Source organism: Gavialis gangeticus, unplaced genomic scaffold (assembly GCF_001723915.1).
Source record: "Gavialis gangeticus isolate Ggan-Ray unplaced genomic scaffold, GavGan_comp1, whole genome shotgun sequence".
Classification (NCBI taxonomy): Eukaryota; Metazoa; Chordata; order Crocodylia; family Gavialidae; genus Gavialis; species Gavialis gangeticus.
Genome location: NW_017729001.1, coordinates 17,891,463 through 17,910,869, shown reverse-complemented (window position 1 = coordinate 17,910,869; position 19,407 = coordinate 17,891,463). Strand labels below are relative to the sequence as shown.

The window sequence follows — 19,407 nt, the reverse complement described above, 5'->3', positions numbered from 1 at the left end:
TAGGTGAGCTGTAATGTTAAAAATCCCAAACCATTAAATGCAGTGTTCCAAGTGATAGTTTTAAAGATGATCAGTAGTGTCATTGTGAACACGGTCCATTGACTAAACTTTCTGTTGGCTGTCTATGAAAGGGTTGGCTCTCTAGAAGCAGGCAGTACTTTGTTAAACCTTTTAATCAGAGCCTATGACAAAACTTACATGATAGTCATGTTGATGGACATGTTCCTGGAGGGCATTACTCACCATGGAAGTTCCCCACCAGTGTCTTTTTGAGTAAGGAGACAAAGCTGATTCAGGCAGGCTCCACCTGGAACGTGCTATTCCCTGAATGCAGCCTGTTTGTGCCTAATCTTGAGGCACCTAAATACTCGTCCCCTTCTCTCGCTTGGATAGCTTATTAAAAGGAAAGATCACTGTTGGCCCTGTTTCTACTGGGAATTGTTTGAGGTTGGTGAGATGAAGGAAAGCTGCATCTTTAGCTTTGTCCTTGGTTTGTAAACCCTTGTCTCTAGGTTGGGTAATGTGCTAGAGCAATGTGTCATAGGGACAAAGAATACATGAAATCTGTGACCAGACCTTCTCATCCCAGTTTTTATCTTGTCAGATAATTGGCTTTAGCTGTTTGAATTTTCAGATGGCACATTGAAACTTGTTTTTGTTGTATTTTAATCTGTTTATATCGGTGCTCATTGAATGCCTGGGCAGGGGTGGAGGTGTTATCAGTTATTAAAGTTCAGGCTTGTTTGTTTTGCCCAGCTTCAAAGCAGAACCCTGACTACTTACCTTCTCAGTTTGAGGTAGGTGCCGCACGTTTTGTTTTCAGTGTCCGTTTTTCATGCGTCTCCACCTTACACAGGCTGTATGTTTCTTCCAGAAGCTTGGTGGCTTCACAAGCTGTGTATGCTGCCTAAATAGTTACACATTTTAATTTGGTCTGTTTTTAATGTAAATATACTGAATGTTACAGGTATACCTTTAAGGTTACGTGGCATAAGATTAGGGGATGTATTTCTGAGCAGAGTGTTTCGTTTTTCTTTCCTCTACACAAGGTTCATATCCGCTGAAGGGCTGTGAAAGAACCGTGTTGAGTGCGTGCAGTTCATTGTTCAGTCTTACAATATTGTATTGTCAGTGGTCAACACGATGTGCTTAAATATTTTATGAGGTCAGTGTTTCTTGCAAGCTAACTCTGCTGCTTGCTTTGCTGATCCTGCACTGCCACATGCTCTCATTAGTAACTCAAACAGGCTTGAAATTTGTCATTTTCAGAAGATCTTGGGTTTCAGACGCATTCGATTCTTGATGTTCTTTTTTTGAGGGGCTCAAGCGACAGCCACCTTGGCCTGTAATAGGAGAACCCTTTTCAGCTTCTGGCATGGTGCAGCAATAGTGAAAGTGGAGATGGCTGCAGAGCCTGATTTCCCTAAACCACCACTCCAGAAATGAGAGAGAGAAATGCCACAGGATCAGTACCGTGGCAAGGAAGTTTGGCACCTGGGGCCCGTAGCAGCAGCCTGCCCTCACCCTGTGCACCCCCCAAGCTTGCCCGGGTTTGCACAGAGCAGTGGGAGCCGTCATTCCCCCCCCTCCCTGCGCCACCCCCCTCCAAACAAGCCATTCGCAGCTCCATCCTGCGCTCCACCCCGGCTGGGCAGTGCCTGTTGGCGCCCCTTTGCTTCGGCACCCAGGGCGGTCGCCCCGCTTACTCCCCCCTTGCTACGGTACTGCACAGGATCCTCTCTCTGGAAAGCAAATGAACTATCTACCAGTTGCACATGTTGCTTTAAGGTTTCTTCTGCTTTGGAGACTGATGCTATGGGATACAGCTCCCCTGCAGCAGTCACCAGAGTTCAGACTGCGGCACTGCCCAGGATCAGGTTCCTAAATGAAGTCTCTGTTATTCTTGAAGGATGAAGCCGTTCCAAGAAAAATAAGGAACCACTTGAAACAGCCCTTTCCTGAGGCTGGGTGGAGAAAGGTCTGTTAACTTCCTCTTCACCCCCCCAAATTACCTTTTCTCTTTTTGAATGTGCTTGCACTTTCTGCTTTTGGGCAGGATTCCTGGAGCACTCCTTTGTCATGTCTGGTCTGAGCTGAAACAGGAAGCTCCAGACATTTTAGCAGGCAGCCTAGCACCCAACTTGTGGCCCTGGAGTTCACAGGAGTTTGCCCATTCACCACTATTGGAGCCGGACTGGCCTGCTGCTTTTCAGAAGTAAACACTCGGGCAGTGACTGAGCTTCTCAACTGTTGCTGCTTATCTCTGAATGGCATTTATTTGTACTGGTTCATTTGCAGCACTGAGTTTCACTCTTACGTGGACCAATTGAGTGGTTATTATCTCAGTATCGTTACCCTGGAGAAAATGGGTGCAGCATTCAGTTCAGGTTTGAACCCTGGACTTTGAAGGGTCAAAACCACTGCCTTCTAAACTCGTATTTTATTTTTTCCTAGACAGATTCAGTCCAGTGGATTTCAGGGTTGTGCAGAGAAAGAGACCCTCTGGTTACAGCCTAATAACGAGCTGTTTAATTTAGACGAGATGCACATAGCTTCTTGTAAAATGCATGTCAGGAAGATTTGATAGTCTGAGGACTCAGGGGAAAGCATTCTAGCCTCAAAGAGGTGCTAAATAATCACGCTTTTGCTGTATTTATCAGTATATGAAAACAATCTTGGTATTAGAGGTAGTGAATCTGTGGGCCAGTTTCTCCTGTTTTGGAGGGGAAAATGATTTTCTGTCTTAAAAGAAACCACAAATAGTCATCACTCTTCTGCTCTGTCTTAGCAAAACTCCTTGAGGCCATTGTAATTCCATCAGTGGGTGGGATATTCAAAAGACCATGGAGTTAGGGACTGAGTCCCAATAGAAATTAAGAGGGGTTGGGTGTGCACCTCCCTAGGTGCTTTTGAAAAATGTAGCTTGTATTTCAGCACAGCTTTCCAGCGCTGGCACTCACCTTCTCTGGTACTTAGGCACACTGCAGCATCGTTCCCTGGAGGCTCGCCATCCCTCCAGCTGTACAGGTAGGAATGCCTTTTGAGCAGCAATTGCAGCCTGGGCTGTTGCAGGACTATGCATATTGTGTATAGTTTATGGTGGTGATTAAGAGAGCCAGCTGTGTTGTGCACTGTCCGGCATTGACTTCTGACAGGGAAGACTTCAACAGTGGTAGCGGGATTGCTTTAGCTCTCAGGGCTTAATGGCAAAATATGCTGATGTTTTGAAGAGCTGTTTATATTCTGGCTGTTGACATGGAGGGCCACCTGTAACCAGCAGCCAGAATTTAGCACCTGTAGAAGTATATCTGCTCCTGTGTAGAGAGCCTTGGAAACAAGGGAAGTAGGTACCACTGGCTGTTCCTCCCTGCTTGTCTCTCTTTATGCACTGTGAAATGCCCTGTACATCATATAGATCAGGGGTTGGGAAAGTTTGCATGCCGCAGGGTGGAGCACCTCATCCCTGGCCCTGTTTGGTTTGGGTGGCTTTAGTGGGCATATCAGTGGCAGGAAGACATTCGTAGTGCCCCCACTGGAGCCATACAACTGGGAACTGCGAGTGCTGCCACTGTTTCTCCCAGCTCCCCAGCTGCAGTGCAAGCACAGCTTCCAGCCAGAGAGGAACTGCACTGAGGCCTGGCATCTGGAAGCTGCTTCCATGCAGCTGCTGCTGCTTGTTCCCTTCCCTTTACCTAGCCTGATCCTGGCTCAGCTCCTCTCCAGCTGGAAGCTGTGCTTGCACTGCAGCCATGGGCAGAGGGAAGGAAGGACCAGAAGGCAGAGGAGGAGGCATGGGCACAGCTTCCAGATCCCCAGCCCTAGTGCTGCTCCCCTACAGCTGAGAGCTGTGCACGCACTGCAGCCTCAGGGGAGGAGGGAGGGAGGACAAAGAGAAGTGGCAGCAGCATGGGTGCAGCTTCTAAGTCCCCGGCCCTAGGATAGCTTCTTGCTGCTCAACCCTAATGTGAGTTGTAGGCAGAGTCCTGCCGCTCCATGGGCCAGATTCGGCTCACGGGCTGTACGCTGCTGAGCCCTGCTGTAGAATATGGCCTACCTAAATGCTTTGCCAGTCATGCATAGATGTGGTCAGTGTAGGATTTCTCTCTTCAAGTTCCCTAGCTTTTGAGGTTAGCCAACAGTGGGTGCATCTACATGTGGTATTAATGCACTTCAAGCTTACTGCACAGTAAAATAAGGTGCAATAAGGTTTCACTGGGAGTGCATCTAGATGTGTACCCATCAGGAGCAAATTTGCTTCCAATGGGAGCAGTTCAGTGCAGGGCTACTCCTGTCCTGCTCTGACCCTCTACAGCAGCCAGCCTCCCCCAGATGCAAGCCCTGGGCTGGCAGGGGGCATTAGGGTCAAGCCTGGGTTCCAGGGGGTGTGGGGAGCTGTCCTGCCTCTGGGGCAGTTGCCTCCCAGCCCTGCACCTTTACTACCAGATCAGGGCACAGGGTTGGGAAGCAGGCAGCTGCCTTTGGCAGGGGACAATTTCCTAGCACCGTGCTCTGATCTGCTGGGCTGGAAAGCAGGCAGCTGGAGAGGGATGGGAGAGTTTCCCTGCTTTCTGCTGCCTAGGCTGATCAGGAGCAATTTGCATGTGTTACTGCGCAGTAGCTACGGTACAGTAAATGTAATACATGTATCTACAGGTAGTGGCCAATTGTGCAGTAGACTAATTTACTGCATAGTAAATGCTGCACACTTGTAGACAGTGATGGTTTAATGTGCAATAGGTTAGTCTACTGCTCAGTAAAGCATCTTGTGTAGATACACCCAGTGAGCACCACTGGCAGTCTCTAATCAGAAGAGACTGGAGTAGTAGGGTCACATCTGATCAGAATTGAATTGCTGTGGCAGGATCAAATAGGAATTCTTGTCTGGTTTGTCCTAGTGTTGTGCAATTTCTTGCTCAAGCTAGTGATATTGGTTTCCTTGTGGTATGAAATTCCAGCCACTTTTTCAAAAAACCATAGTAGCTGGAATGTACAGAATGAAGAATTTTGATGTCCAGTGTAATGGATTCATCTCCATGGTTGGCAGTAACAACCAGGGGCTGGATTAGTGTAAGGTACATTAGGGCATAAGACATGTCTAAATGAGGGGCTGTTTCTTATAAGGTGACTGTGGATGTCAGCCTGATGGCATTACAAGAAGCCATGTCAACATTGTGGAGAAATGTGTATAAAATGGGGGAATTAACCATTGAAGGCAATGGTACCAAAAGTAGCCATGCACAGAGATGTAAAGTACAACTGACACTGAGCTGGCATGAAAATTACCTAGCTTTGCAAATGCAGGTCCTGATCCTTCCATGGGATCAGCGTTAGCTTGGGTTTCTGCATGTATGGATCTGACTGGGAGGATTGGGGCTTTTACTAGTGTACACTCAAGCTCATAAGGTTGAAACAAGACAGGTTGCATTTGTACAAAGTGGACCTGGAATGATATTTGATGAAAGGAAGAGAACAGGGTCTGTGTGAAGAGCTGTTTTTCCTCAAAAAAAAGGAAGGAAGGAGGACCCAGGAACCTATAGGCCCGTTAGTCTCACCTCGGTCCTGGGGAAGCTCTTCGAGAGAATTTTCCAGGAGCACATCTGCGAGGGGCCAGTGGGGGAGATCATGCTTAGGGGCAAACAACGTGGGTTCATTCAAGGCAGGTCCTGTCAGACCAACCTGGTCGCCTTCTGTGTATCCTTAGATGCAGGGTTAGCATTGAACATAGTCTTTCTGGACTTTATGAAGGCCTTCGACACTGTCTCTCACCCCATTCTCATTAAAAAATTAGGTGATTGTGGCGTTGATGCCTACACAGTCAGATGGGTCACAAATTGGATGGAGGGCTGCACTCAGAGAGTGGTGGTGGACGGGTCTTTTTTGACCTGGAGGGATGTGGGCAGTGGGGTCCCCCAGGGCTCGGTCCTTGGGCCCACACTGTTCAACATCTTCATCAGCGACTTGGACGAGGGGGTAAAAAGCACCCTGTTCAAATTCGCGGATGACACTAAGATGTGGGGGGAAGTGGGCACAATAGAGGGGAGCAACAGGCTACAGTTGGACCTAGATATGTTACAAGGATGGGCAGAGGAGAATAGGATGGGGTTTAACACAGACAAGTGTAAGGTGATGCACCTGGGGAGGAACAATCGGCACCATACATACAGGCTGGGGAACTCCCCTCTTGTCAGCACGGAGGTGGAAAAGGATCTTGGAGTCATCATTGATGCCAAGATGAACATGGGCCAGCAGTGTGGGGATGCAGTCAGGAAGGCCAACCGCACCTTGTCATGCATCCACAGATGCATCTCGAGCAGGTCTAAGGAGGTGATCCTCCCCCTCTATGCGACACTAGTTAGGCCACAGCTGGAGTACTGCGTCCAGTTCTGGGCGCCGCACTTCAGGAGGGATGTGGACAACATGGAGAGGGTCCAGAGGAGGGCCACTCGCATGATCAGGGGGCAGCAGGGCAGGCCCTACGAGGAGAGGCTACGGGACCTGAACCTGTTCAGCCTCCACAAGAGAAGGCTGAGAGGGGATCTGGTGGCTGTCTATAAACTTACCAAGGGGGACCAGTGGGGAACGGGAGAGACCCTGTTCCCCCCGAGCACTACCAGGAGTAGCTAGGAATAACAGCCATAAGTTGACTGAGAGTAGGTTCAGGCTGGACATCAGGAGGCGTTACTTCACTGTCAGGGAAGTGGTGCTTGCTTCTACCTTGGGAGTCTTCAAAAGGAGGCTAGAGAGTCACCTAGCCAGGATCATTTGACCCCAGCATCCTTTCCTGCCCATGGCAGGGGGTCAGACTTGATGATCTGCTCAGGTTCCTTCCAACCCTACTAACCATGAAACTATGAAGGAGATATAGGAGTGTGAGTACTGTGAACCATTGTATGTACACATGTGTACATGCACTGGCTTTTAAAATTCATTGTTGAAAGAGTTGCTGCTCACTTGGCACAGTGAAAATATACTCCAGAAATGAGGTCTGTTGTCAACACTATCAAATTTATTGTGACTGAGCTAAGGTAGAAATATGCTAGATATACTAGATACAGTGCTCTGCAATGAGGAAGGAAATGAATATAACCTTGAGATTATCTAAGGGACAACCTTATTATTAAGGCTTTAGAGGAATCTAACTGTTGGACCAGAGCTTTCAGACGATATATTTTTTTTTTTTTTTTTACCTTTGCTTAAAAGCTCATAGAGAGGATATATCAGAAAGAGAAGGGATATATTTACCTAGGAAACTTCATAGCTTTAAACTTGGAGCAAACAGGCTCAGGTGAATATTATGTTTATTAACAACTGGAAAGTACTACCATGTATATGGCCAAGTACAGACATTCGGCGGCTTTAGGGGGAGGCTAAATCAGATCAAAATGGCTGGCCAATATCAGGTAAGTCAGAATAGGGTGGGGACTAGGTGGGGGGTTGGGGGCTCCAGCAGGCTGGAGGGGATTGAGAGCCCGCTGGGGGATGGAGGAGAGGCATGATCCGCAGGTGGGGTAGGGAGCAGGCACACCCCATGGGTGGGGTGGGGAGCCAGCATGAGCCATGGGTGGGGTGAGGTCCTTGCAGCGAACCTACACTCCCATTCCTCCTGCTGCTCCCTGCACCAGCACTTAGCTCCAGCAGTGGCAAACGCTGATAAAAGCAGCTGTGTCCGGAGTGGCTTTTGGGATGGGGATTGAGAGGGTTGGCTGGCAGAGGGGAAAGGGAAAGAAGGGGCAGCGGAGCAAAAAATAGCCCAGTGCAGGAGTGTGGTGGTGAAAAGAGCAGCCCCAGGGCTGAGGCCAGTGGCTGGGTTTTCCCAGCCCCGGGGCTGTGCAGGGGAAGTGGACCAGTTCCACGCACTGGTTTGACCTAAATCGAATGATTCTGATACTGTGTAGATCCAGGTTGATTTAAATTGGGATCTGCAGTTCTTAAACTGGATTGTGTGTGTGGAACTAATGTCTGGTTACAGGTTTAGACGGGTTTTTCATAGACATTTGGGCTGGAAGGGACCCCGGAGGATCATCGAGTCCAGCCCCCTGCCCCAGGGGCAGGAAGTCAGCAGAGATCATAGGATCCCAGCAAGATAAGCATCCAAATGTGTCTTGAAGGCGTTCAAAGTGGGTGCTTGAACTGCCTCCGGCGGCAGTCTGTTCCAAACCTTGGGGGCTCGGACAGTGAAGAAGTCCTTTCTTACATCCAGCCTGAACCGGTCGCGGCAGAGTTTGTGACCGTTCGATCGTGTCATCCCTTGGGGCGCTCTGGTGAACAGTCGTTCCCCCAAATCCTGATGAGCACCCCGATAAACTTACAGGTGGCCACCAGATCACCCCTGAGCCTGCGCTTTTCCAGGCTGAATAGCCCCATGGCTCTCAGCCTCTCATCATAAGGCCTGTTTTCCTGACCTCTGATCATGCGCGTGCCGGTCACTGAGACCAGGTTTGTAAATGTAAGGTCGGCACCGGGATGAGCTAAGTTTATATCAGGCAGCCATTTTGACCCTAATTTCACCTCCCCAAATTCCTGTACTTAGCCCAAATGTTCAATGTAGCTAAGAATTGCATCTCCTGGTTCACAAAGTTAGGCTTCTAAGTACTGATCTAAATTTACCTCAGATGTGTTTTGTGCGAGAGTGTGGGTATACCATCCCACTGGGACTTCCCATCTTTCAAATCACAGTTTTTTATTTTGGGGGGAAATTGTGTTGTGAAATTAGTAGGCATCCAGTCGATGGACTGTATTAAAGTGTCCTTTTTATCTGCCTCTGCCCGTCTTGATGGAAAACGGAAAATTCCTGCCTTTGTTCTTACTGATTGTCTTGTGCCGCTGTGAGAAAATAATGCTAGCTGTTTAAGTCCTGAATATAGATGATAGTTATTCTTGCATTCATAGTTGTTTGCAGGTATGAATGCTAAAATCCTTGGTTTTCTTAGTTGGTGCCTATCAGGTGGAAAGAGTGCAGCTAGAGAAATTCATATGTATACTTAATGCTTCATACTTATAAAAAGAAAGCTTATTCTCCACAATTTCAGTGGCAAAGATATTTTTCCCAGCATATTTTTGGATGCTATTTTTAGGTGATGGCCATTGGCCTGAAACCTTGAAAAATGTTGCTCTGAACAAGCCAAAAAAAATCAGCAAAATCTTAGGCGTAACCTAGAAAATCTGGAGTTTATTCCTAAATTTAGATGGTTGAAAGACTGTCCAGGTTGTGTTACAAATTATGAGCTGCTGTAGAAGGCTGCTTATTTGTTTTATGTGATTTGAAGCAAATCAGAGATTGATTTTTATTTATCTTTCCAAGTCTGTCTTCTCCCCCCTATGAGATAAAAGCCTCCCTGCGGTTCTGTGTTTCAGACCTAAGCTGAAGTTGATACAATCACATCTTTCTCAGTCCCTGGCTTGACTCGTCCATTATCGACTCTTGGTCATTTTTACATCTAGGTAACGCTTCCCTCTTTTTGAAAACTGGGCCAAGAATGTCTGATGTAAATTGTGTACTAAGTGCTGCCTGTGGAGTGTATAAGATAGGGAAATCTCTGAGGGCCCTGCCACACATCCAAATGAAATCTGGATAAAAAACAGCTATAGAGTTCATACATGTTTTCAGGCACTTACTTTGTAGCTGGTTGGCTCTTGTATAGCTGGACAGTGATTTTTATAGTATGATAATTACTTTGCATGTGTGGCTGGTCTAAAGTTATTGCATGATTAACCAGTTAATTGTGATAATTACTTTGCGCTTGTGGCCAACCTTACTTTGCACGTGTGGCTGGTGTAAATTTATTGCATGATTAAGCATAAATATGACAGATAATGTGTAAATATATGTAACATTATGTAAATTTGTTTCAATGTACAATTATGAATTGTATAAATTTTTTACATAATATATATAACATGTAGCCTGAGATACCAGTTTAGCAAAGCACTTAAAATATGCTTAAGCTCCAGTGATTGGGGCCTGAATTCAGGTGGTGTCATCTTAGGGATAGGAAATGCTTTCTTTCTAAATGGGATGATTTATTAACTATTTAGATAAACATACACAGTGCTAGGTTTTGCAGTGTGCCTTGTTAACATGGCTGCAAAAGATCTTAAGATTAATTTTGATTTTTGTATTTCTCAAGCCTCTCCGCTTCATTTAGTATTAAAAGGTGTCTTCAGTTACATACAGCTCAGCTTTTACCAACTTTACCTGCTTAAACCTGCCTAACCCCACGTGTGATCTCTCCCCACATCATCCTTTCTAGGAGGCTTTTTTGTAACATATTTATATTTAACAAAATCATTATTGTTTGTGATGTGTATTATTGAGATATGTAAGAGTCTTTGTCATTGATCCATTGTGATAAGGACTGTACAAACACAATCAAAGCGTATGTCCTCTGTTATCCATCATTGTTCTTAAATGATTCTCTCTTCTTTTTCCAACAGATGTGCATATTTAGCTTTTGAAAGCTTAGGTTAGGGGTTGTCAACCAGAGGTTCCCACAGCCGGTCTATGTGTGGCTCTGCGGGCTGCTGATATGCGGCGTGATTGGCTGGGTGTGAGGCCCATCGGCAGCCTGTGGAGCCACCAGCCGTGGGGACGCGGAGCACGGTAGCGGTGGCGGTGGGTGGTGGCAGTAGCAGCCGCGTGGAAGCCTCCCTCCCCCATTCTGTGTCTGGCTGCTGTCACCAGAAGGGGGATTTCTTAAAAAAGGTTGAAAAACCCTGACTTAGATCAAAAATAAAAATTAAATTATAGGCCAAATTGGTCAAACTTGAACGTGTTGAGTCAGGTGCCAACATTAATTTTCAGTAACTTGAATAAATATTTGAATCTCTCAAAGATGCCGGCTATGGTTATTCTGTTTTGCACCAGAAGATTTATAAGGGCAAACCTTTCTATATCCCTTGACTGGTGATCCTAACTCATACATTTCCTAGCTAGGGCTTTACTAAATATTTTGCCATGTAAACCCCAGATGTATGGGAAATAGTAAACTTGTGTTTCTTTTGTGGGTGTAGGAGGAAGTTTGAGTGAGCAGCTTCAAAGAAAACAATTGTAAGGCGCATCCACTTTCAGGTTTTAATAGCTGGCATAGTTCCCTGTGTGTGGTCTTTTCAACCAGACTATTTACAGTTTCCACATGACTAGGCTTTTGTTTTTGCTTAGGGAAATTTAATTTGACTTAATTGATTGTGAAATGGTGGTTAAATTTTTGTTCTATGGTTCTCTTGATCCATTTATAAGTTACAAATAAACTTTGCAGATTCTCGAGCTGATGATAGTTTGCTTTAGCCAGTCTGCTCTGAGAATCCTAAAAGGATATTTTGTTTCCTCTGTAGTTAGGAAGGCTGTCGGTTCTGCACACACAAAATATGTAAAAGGTGTATGTGAAGAGTGGAAGAGGGAAGGAAAAATCCATTTGCTGAATTGGGAAAATGCAGGTGGTATATTTTCTGGTTATGATTTTATTAGCATGTGAAATAGCTTTCTACTCCAACAGAGTAAGAAATAGATGCTTTGAACACCAGCCTTTTGGACTTCCTAGGAACAGGTGCAGATGAATGAAAATGAAATATTGTGTACATCTTTCTTGTATTCTGCCTCCTTTATCTAGACTGGCAAATAAAATGAGACTATATGCTTGATAAGGTTCCTGCCTGGCTCTTTATCAGCCAGTTTAACCATTAAGAGTGACTTTTTCTCTTTCACGAGTGAGGAAATCTTGGATGTCACCATTGTCCCAGAGGCTAGTAGGAATAGTTTTTGCTTCAACTTAGAAAGGAAAGTGTGTACATCTTTCAGGGCTGTTTTAAGTGTCTTTTTAAATTAAAATGGAATGTTTTATGTAGGGAGTGATGCAGATAATTTTAGCTCTAGTTTTACCAGTGCTAAAGAAAACTAGGGTACAGAACTGCTGAAGTCTTACAGAGCTAATCCAGAAAATTCAGGCTAAGAAGTCCTACTTTTGTGTTCTGTGACACTGTGAATTAAAGGGAGATTAATCTTGATTTTTTCAGTCCCAAAATAGGTTTGTGGTTTAACCCACAAAAATTAGGACAAAGCATTTTTTGAAGCTAAATTCCATTTTATGTTCCTTCAGCAACTTTTTAAAAGAATAAACACGCTCAATGAAAATATATCTTTGTCATATTATAAAACATTTTCATTTCTGTCAGGCAGTAGTAGCTGCTGCAGAGTTCTGAAGAAGATAATGGTGGTGCTTATGTTAAGCAAAAAATTGCTAAATGCTGATTTCTTGATGAGTCCTTCATGGTCTTGAGTATCTGTCATGTCAAGGCCATTTTGCCCCTTAAGAGACTCTATTTCATGGACCATCAACCCAGTAGGGTTTAATGGATTGCCTTTGGGATATCTGGCCCTATCAGGTCAGTGTTGATGCTTTTGTTGTGAGGTCATTGGGAGTTCAGGATGGAAACCTTTAATTTTGTGCAAATGATACAGATCCATCAGTCTTCATTCATTAAATAGAATGTTTCACTTCCACTATCCAAAGCTGAAATTGGATCAGAATTGCCATGGATGCACAGAACTCAGATTTGTGGCTTGCTTCTTATCCTTCTAATGTTCATATTTCTTACATTTAGATGTTCCCATGGAAAAAGTAGGGCTGATATGATAATGGAGAGCTCATACGATAATGGAGTTAAACTCATATGATAATGGAGCTGTAATAAAGTCAAAATTATGGAGTCCTGTAATGACAGAAAAAACGCAAGGGTCAGGGCTTTTTGTACCATAATGGATGCTACATTTATGTATCATTTCATGCTTAGTAATAAGCTGGTACTGTTTGAGTATACTTTTATTTCCAAAGTAGTATTGTATGTGAATCTTTGTCCCAACAGTGGCACAAACTTCATATTTGAGCGATGACTCTGATAAGGCGTAACTCCTGGATGTACAACACTTTTATACCTGCATGGCCCACCTTTACACTGTAGTAAAGGAAAGGACACATGGGCTAAGTATAGACATTTGGGGGCATTAGGCGGATGTTAAATTGGTTCAAAATGGCTACCCAGTATCCAGTAAGTTGGAACGTGGGGGCTTGCAGGGGGTCTGGGGATCCAGCAGGCTGGAGTGGATCAGGGGCCTGCCAAGGAATGGGGGGGAGGTGTGACCTAGAAGGGGTGGAGGGGGCAGGTGAGACCCACAGGTGGGTTGGGGCAGGGCAGGCGAGACCCACCAGTGGGGAGGGAATCCATGGGGTTTGCTGGAGTCCAGGAGTGTCTGGTGGGATCAGGGGGGTTTATGGGGTCTGTGGGGAATCTTTGTGAGATCAGGGGCTACTTTTAGCCCCCTGACCTTGATGGGAAACCTACACTCCCATCCCTCCTGCTCCTCCTCCCATGGGGGTGGGGGGGAAGGCATGAAAAGAGTAGCCCCGTGGCTGGGACCAGTGGCTGGGTTTTCCCAGCCCCAGGGCTGTGCAAGGAAAGTGTGCAGAAGTTCCACGCTCCAGTTTGATGTATATTGAAGAAATTTGATACCACACTCATCCAGGTTTATCTTAAGCCAGGTTCTGCAATTTTAGATCGGTTTGTGTGAATGCAACTTCTGTACAGTTACGAGTTTCAGCTGATTGCCAGTCACTGAGACTGGGTCTGTAAGTGTAAGGTCAGCACTGGGATGTGCTAAGTTTAAATCAGACAGCCATTCTGAACCCAGTTTAACCTCTTGAATGTGTGTGTACTTAGCTCCAGACTCATTTACTAAATGAGTAGACTCATTTACAGCTAATTTACTAAAACTGGTGTTGTGTTACCCTGGGAAAGATCTGGGGTAAATCTACAGTGCTGCAAGTTACATGGGGTGGTTAGTTTGGTCAATGAAAACAGGTTACAGGCAACCCCCGCTTAATGTTCTTAATTGGTCCCGGAAAAACAGAGTGCTAAGTGAAACAGCGTTAAGTAAAACCTAGTTCCCCAAAGGATTTAATGTGAATAAATATAACTGGTTCCTCACAACTTGCCGGCCCAGACCCCACACAGCAGGGCTCCGGCTGGCACGTGGGAAGCAGTGGGGCCACCCACCCACCACCACCCGCACCCTGCTCTGCCTAGTGGGGGCACCCTCTAGGGTACCCGACACTGGAACTATCTGCCGCCGCCAGATTGCTACAGGCTCAGGACAGTTTTCGTGCCTTGTGGGTGAGTGTGTGACCAGAACTGGGCATGGGCTGCAGCCCAGGGGGCAGGGGGGGCTCTGCAGGCTCGGCCCCACTGCAGCCTAGAGCAGGGGACAACCTGCCTGGGTCCTGCCACCCCGGGCCCTGCACTCCTGCCACCCCTCCAGCCTGGGCCTCATGCTCACACCCCTGCTCGCCTGTCCCTTCTTGCTGCCACCACCACTCCTCCCCACTTGCTTGCTGGCTGCGGGCTCCTGCCACCCCACCCTGGGGCCTGGCAGCCCTGGCCCTGGGCACTGGTGTGCAAAACAGATATATGCTATACCAGCATAAAAATGTCCCACAGAGTGGGGAAGGAAGGTTTGACATACCCACATATGGATATATCGTATTGTTTTCACATACTTTTTTTTCTGCTTCTAACTATGTAAAGCACAGTATTGAATGCTGAGATTATTACAGAGCTGTCCTGGTTTGTTGGGAGCCTCTGACCCAGCAGTGGTGACAGATGCAGACAGAAAGCACTGAGTGAACTCACTTAGTGGCCCATGTTCTCATTCATTCCCTTTGACTGCCAGAGTCAGGAACATTGCAGGAGATGGTGCTTTTGTGGCTGTGTGGGGAAGGGTCTTGAAAATCTAGACGACTTAAGACAACTCTTGCTGTCCCCACAAATTGGGGAGCTAAATTTGATTTGCAGGGCACACAGTAACTTTGCAATGTCATGTGTTACATGAAGACAGTGCAGTACATGTGCTACAGCTGTTCCAAAGTTGCAGCCGTGCCGGTTGGTGAATGGAGAGCAGGAGGAGTGTTTTTGGGAGGTAGTGGCTCTATGATAATTGGAGGACAAACATCATTTGGTAGTTCAACACTGTGGTTGAGCACTTGCCAGCTCTTAATTGTGGTATGCAGATCCTGCTGATGTTTCCAGAGGCATTTGGAATGGCAACAAATTATTTAGCCAAGTGTGGGAGGATCATTGTTGGGAAATGCTCCCTGTGAAATTTCTAGCATTTAAAGGGACAGAAAGAGTTCTGTATTTTTTTTTATACATGACCAAAGCTGTTCAAGTGCAGAAATGTTTCCGCTTGTTCCTGGAACTGATGGTAGCTTTCTGTTCCAGTGGGACTGAATAATTCCAACTTCACGTTTCTCATCTGACATAAAGAGCATGTAGTGTGCATGTTGATGTGACGGTAAGGTACCTTAATTGCACTGCACTGCAGTTCGTTGTTGCCTTCATATTAATGTCTTTATTTTTCTTCTTTCTCCTGTGTCTGGAATATCTACAAAGTGCTGAGATCCTTCTGTGACATGGGGCTTTTTAGTTTATTTTTTCTGAAGGAGGAGTCTGAAAGTGAAGCTCCTGCACTGTGGGTTTTGTGTCCGTTTTTACTAAGGTGCCTTCCCTTGTTTTTTTTATTAGATTTAAAACACTTGTTTAAAAAAAACAACCCAACAAAACTCAAAACATATTTGAGCAATTCTTAAGGAGCACAAAGACCTGGTGCCAGTTCTGCAGAGCTGGGAGTCTTACCCAGCAGGAACGTCTACCCCTGTTACTGATGAAGCCATCCAGTAGCATGTTCGTCTCAGCACCAGGTCTGGTGACGAACTGCACTGGGGGGAAAAGAGGGCAACGCGTAGCAGCTACAGCAGAAGAGGTGTCACTTGCTGGTCTGAAAAGCAGTCTTAACTTTTGATTCTCCATGTGGGGAAAACATTTCAGAACTTTATGTGAAAAGTCTCAGACCCTGCGAGTACAAAATGTGCATGTTTGCTTTTTTGTGTTTTGTTTCTGTTTGTATGAGTGGCCAGAAAGGGAAAACTTATGCCTGGCCTTTCAGTTTCTAAATACATTGTTTTGCCCCTCAGTGAAGTTAGGTATGGGTTTTTCTGCTTTTTCAACTTCTGTCCTCTGTTCAGTCTAATGCAGTGGTTCTCAGTCTTTTTCTTTTTTTTTAGACTCAAGGCCCCCCTCAAAAAATGCCAGCTGTTGGCATTCACCAGTTGTTTAACATCAGAAAAATACTAGAAGCAGTTCTTCTGTTGCAAAGAACTCAGGAAGACCACAACATGGCAGAATAGTTTTGATGCTCTGGATTCCTATTTGAAGCCTCTGGCTGTGTCCCAATGAGCACACACACGTGCTTCCCTGGGGACAAAAAGCAGTGGCACATAGTTGTGCCACTGCTACATGTTCCCAGGGAACTGTCCTGCACGTGCACTCTGGCTCCTGGCAGATTGCCTCGTGGGGTAGGGAAGGCTGGGGCCAGCACCTGGGCAGCCTTACCTGGGCCCTGGGGCCTCCCAGGCTGCAGCGGCATTGGTCTGGGTGCACGGAGCTTGGCTAGCAGCCAGAGTACAGCTCTGGCTGGCTAGGCTCCAGTTTCAGGAGCACACACTGCAGCCACATGCACCGCCCCATTTTGGTTTTTTAATCATTTTTTTTTAGAAACTGGGATTTCTTGGTATCTAATTTTGGCTCTGTGCTGCAAATGTTCAGTGAGAAGAACCTTTTCACATGTGCTGTATGCATTTTGCAGTGCCTCAAAAGCCTTTGAGACACCACAAAGCACACATTCTTGCTTGTGGGGACGCGGCCTTTGGGTTTATCCTATGAATCACATGTAGGCATGTGCATATTTAACAGTGTTAGTATTGAATGATACCACACAACACTCTTGAGAGGATCTTGTGGCTTCACAAGGTACCGTGGCATTCTTCAGTTGAGAATTGCTGCTCTAAGTGAAATTTGCTTTGGCAGGAAGCTTTTCAGAAGCCGGACTACCATGAAGGCTTCCACTTGCTGTCCGTGAAACTGCTGTGTGGGTTATTCTTTCCCTCTTTACAATGGATAGAGGGCACTATAGTCGGAGTTAAATCATTCTTCCCATGGAGGGAGCAGGTGAATAAGGGTACAGCTTGGGCCAGTCAAATGTCTGTGCATGAGTGGCAGACTGAGCAAAGCCTGTTCTCTCTGGGCTTAAGTGCAAGCAGGCAGGGTGCCCAGCAGCCCAGCTGTGAGACTGAAGGTGGCTTCAACTGCTTCCATATTACTGTTGCTTCAGCAATGACAGCAATACTTCCATCAGTCACTTTACAGTGTTTACGGCATGGTATGAGATGTGGCAGATGAAAAGTTGCTTGTGAGCATTGTCCAAAGAATGCAACCGATGAAGACTTCTGGAAGAAGCCAGCATACTGAAGTGTGACATACCTACCACTGGCAAGTCAAAATGTTTCAGGGAACCTGTAGACAACATGCACGGAAATGCATTAAGTGTATGTAGAGTTTGCACAGGGAGTACCCTTCTACATACATTCCCTGATCCTATTCCTGCCCTCACCCCTCTTCAGATTCTCCATGCCTTGTCTCTCAGAGTCCACAAGTCTTCTGTGTTCCCCTAATGATGTCTTCCTTTGTCCCTCAGTTCCCAGTTACTTGCTTAATTCTCCACTTTCCCCCCAGTCAATTCATACTCTTGAATTCGTCATGCGCAGGCTAGGCTTGGTCACCTTGCTTAGCAACTGCTACTGCAACTATCATTCTTGTCCCTTTCTTGGGCTCCGTTTTTAACTTCTGCCTCTCCTATTGAAGGTAGACCTTGATTGTTGAGGCTGGATATGGCTTATACAACCTGCATGTGTCTTTTTGTATAAGCAGGGCACCTTCTGCTGTGCTGCTTGTTTATTTTTCTAATACAAACCAAAGTTTAGAAAATGAGATTGTGCTGATTGCCTGTTCTTGCAACATTATTGTAAAATAGTTTGTTGAAGATGCTATCAAAGTGCTGTCCCAGCAGTGCTAGTGAGTCTTTTGGCTCAAAACTTCTCACTGAATTTGAGAGAATTTGAGAATATATATATGAACGATAAAGTTAACAATCCAGATGGATATAATGTTTTGTTTTCTTCCAGAACGGACACACAGGCATATCCCCTTTGGACCAGTAGTGGGAACAAGGCACAATCTCTAATGAAAGATCTTGATCCAGGAAATAACCTCCCTCAGGGGAGATGGCAAACTTTATATCCATCTGGATTGTTCCATCTTCAAGACCATAACTGCAGATATATTTCTCTCCTGCATGTGTATAGCTTATGTGCATGCCTCAGCAATTTAGGACATCGTGGTAGAGAGGAATCTTCTGCAAATAGTGACTATTGTAACTGCTACAGTACTCAGCACTGTGGTACACCAGTCTCTAAGTTAATACTCTGAGTGTAATGACTCTGAGGCAAGCAGAGAAGGCACTCAATTGGCTAGGTCCTACGGGCACTAGTTGTGGTGGGTCCTGAAATGACTTGGAATTGCGGCTAAATGAAAAGAGTGCTCTTCTGGCGTTGGCAGAAGCCAAAAATACCAGAGGCTAAAACACTTGCATTTTAGTGTAAAACAATAGCAGTTCCTACTTTTCCCTTGGGAAGGCTTTGATGTACTCCCCTAGCAGTTTCCTTTGTATTTGGCTTCCCTGATGTTCCCAGTTTTGTCATGAGTTTGCCCCTCCCCATGAGTAAGGTTATGTCCTGGATCAAGGTCTTTCATTAGAGTCGGTGCCTTGTTCCCACTACTGGCCAGGAGAAGGGGATGTGCCTGTGTGTCCTTCCTGGAGGAAAACAAGTCAGTAATGAGGGAGCTGCTGAAAATAGCAGTTTCCTGCTTAGCCAGGTCATCACAGTCTGCACTGAGATCAGAATCCCCCTCAGGCACTTTTCATCAAGGGGACAGATGCTTAAAATTTTAAGATGTCCTGTTATGAAAGAGTGGCAATAATTGGCTGATTTGACTAAGTCTGAATTTTTAACATGATGTGTTGTCTTTTGGGGACTATCTCAGAGCCATGCAAAGGAGTTCTGTCTTAAAAACACCCTTACTTTAGAAACATAGGTTTATTTAAATGCAGTCTTTTTTTTTCTTGTAAGCCTGTAAGTCTGCCAGCTCAGCTGTAAATTTACAGATAAATATATTTCAAGCTCACACTGCCTCTCTCCAAAGATCCCGTAAAAAGGTGCGTGCAGGTTTAGGCAGCCTTCCATGCCTGTGCTTCTCCTTGTCCTATTTGCACCACTTCCTGTCAATTTGATTCTTAGCTATGGCATGAAACAGACCAGATGGAGAGAGGCAGATTGAATGTAAAAGTTGATTTATTATCTTTTAAGGATACTGAAAAATGCCTATCAAGTGCACTCTGCTTGGTGCAAAATTTAGAGCATTATTTACATGATGAGCCCCTTTTTTCAGCCCTAGCATTGTGCGTGA

The 19,407-nt window shown here is 45.6% G+C and overlaps 1 protein-coding gene across 9 annotated transcripts in view; it reads left to right on the top strand.

Moving 5' to 3' along the window:
• The window catches only part of ARVCF (armadillo repeat gene deleted in velocardiofacial syndrome), a 521,911-nt gene that overhangs the window by 239,848 nt on the left and 262,656 nt on the right, over positions 1-19,407 (top strand). The window contains exon 1 of one of the 9 annotated variants that reach the window (XM_019506986.1): positions 15,231-15,340. The exons of the other annotated variants lie outside the window; for them this stretch is intronic. The gene's annotated coding sequence lies outside the window, so the exon portion shown is untranslated. Of the gene's footprint in view, positions 1-15,230; positions 15,341-19,407 lie in introns of those variants that run through there. 9 annotated transcript variants of the gene reach the window in all.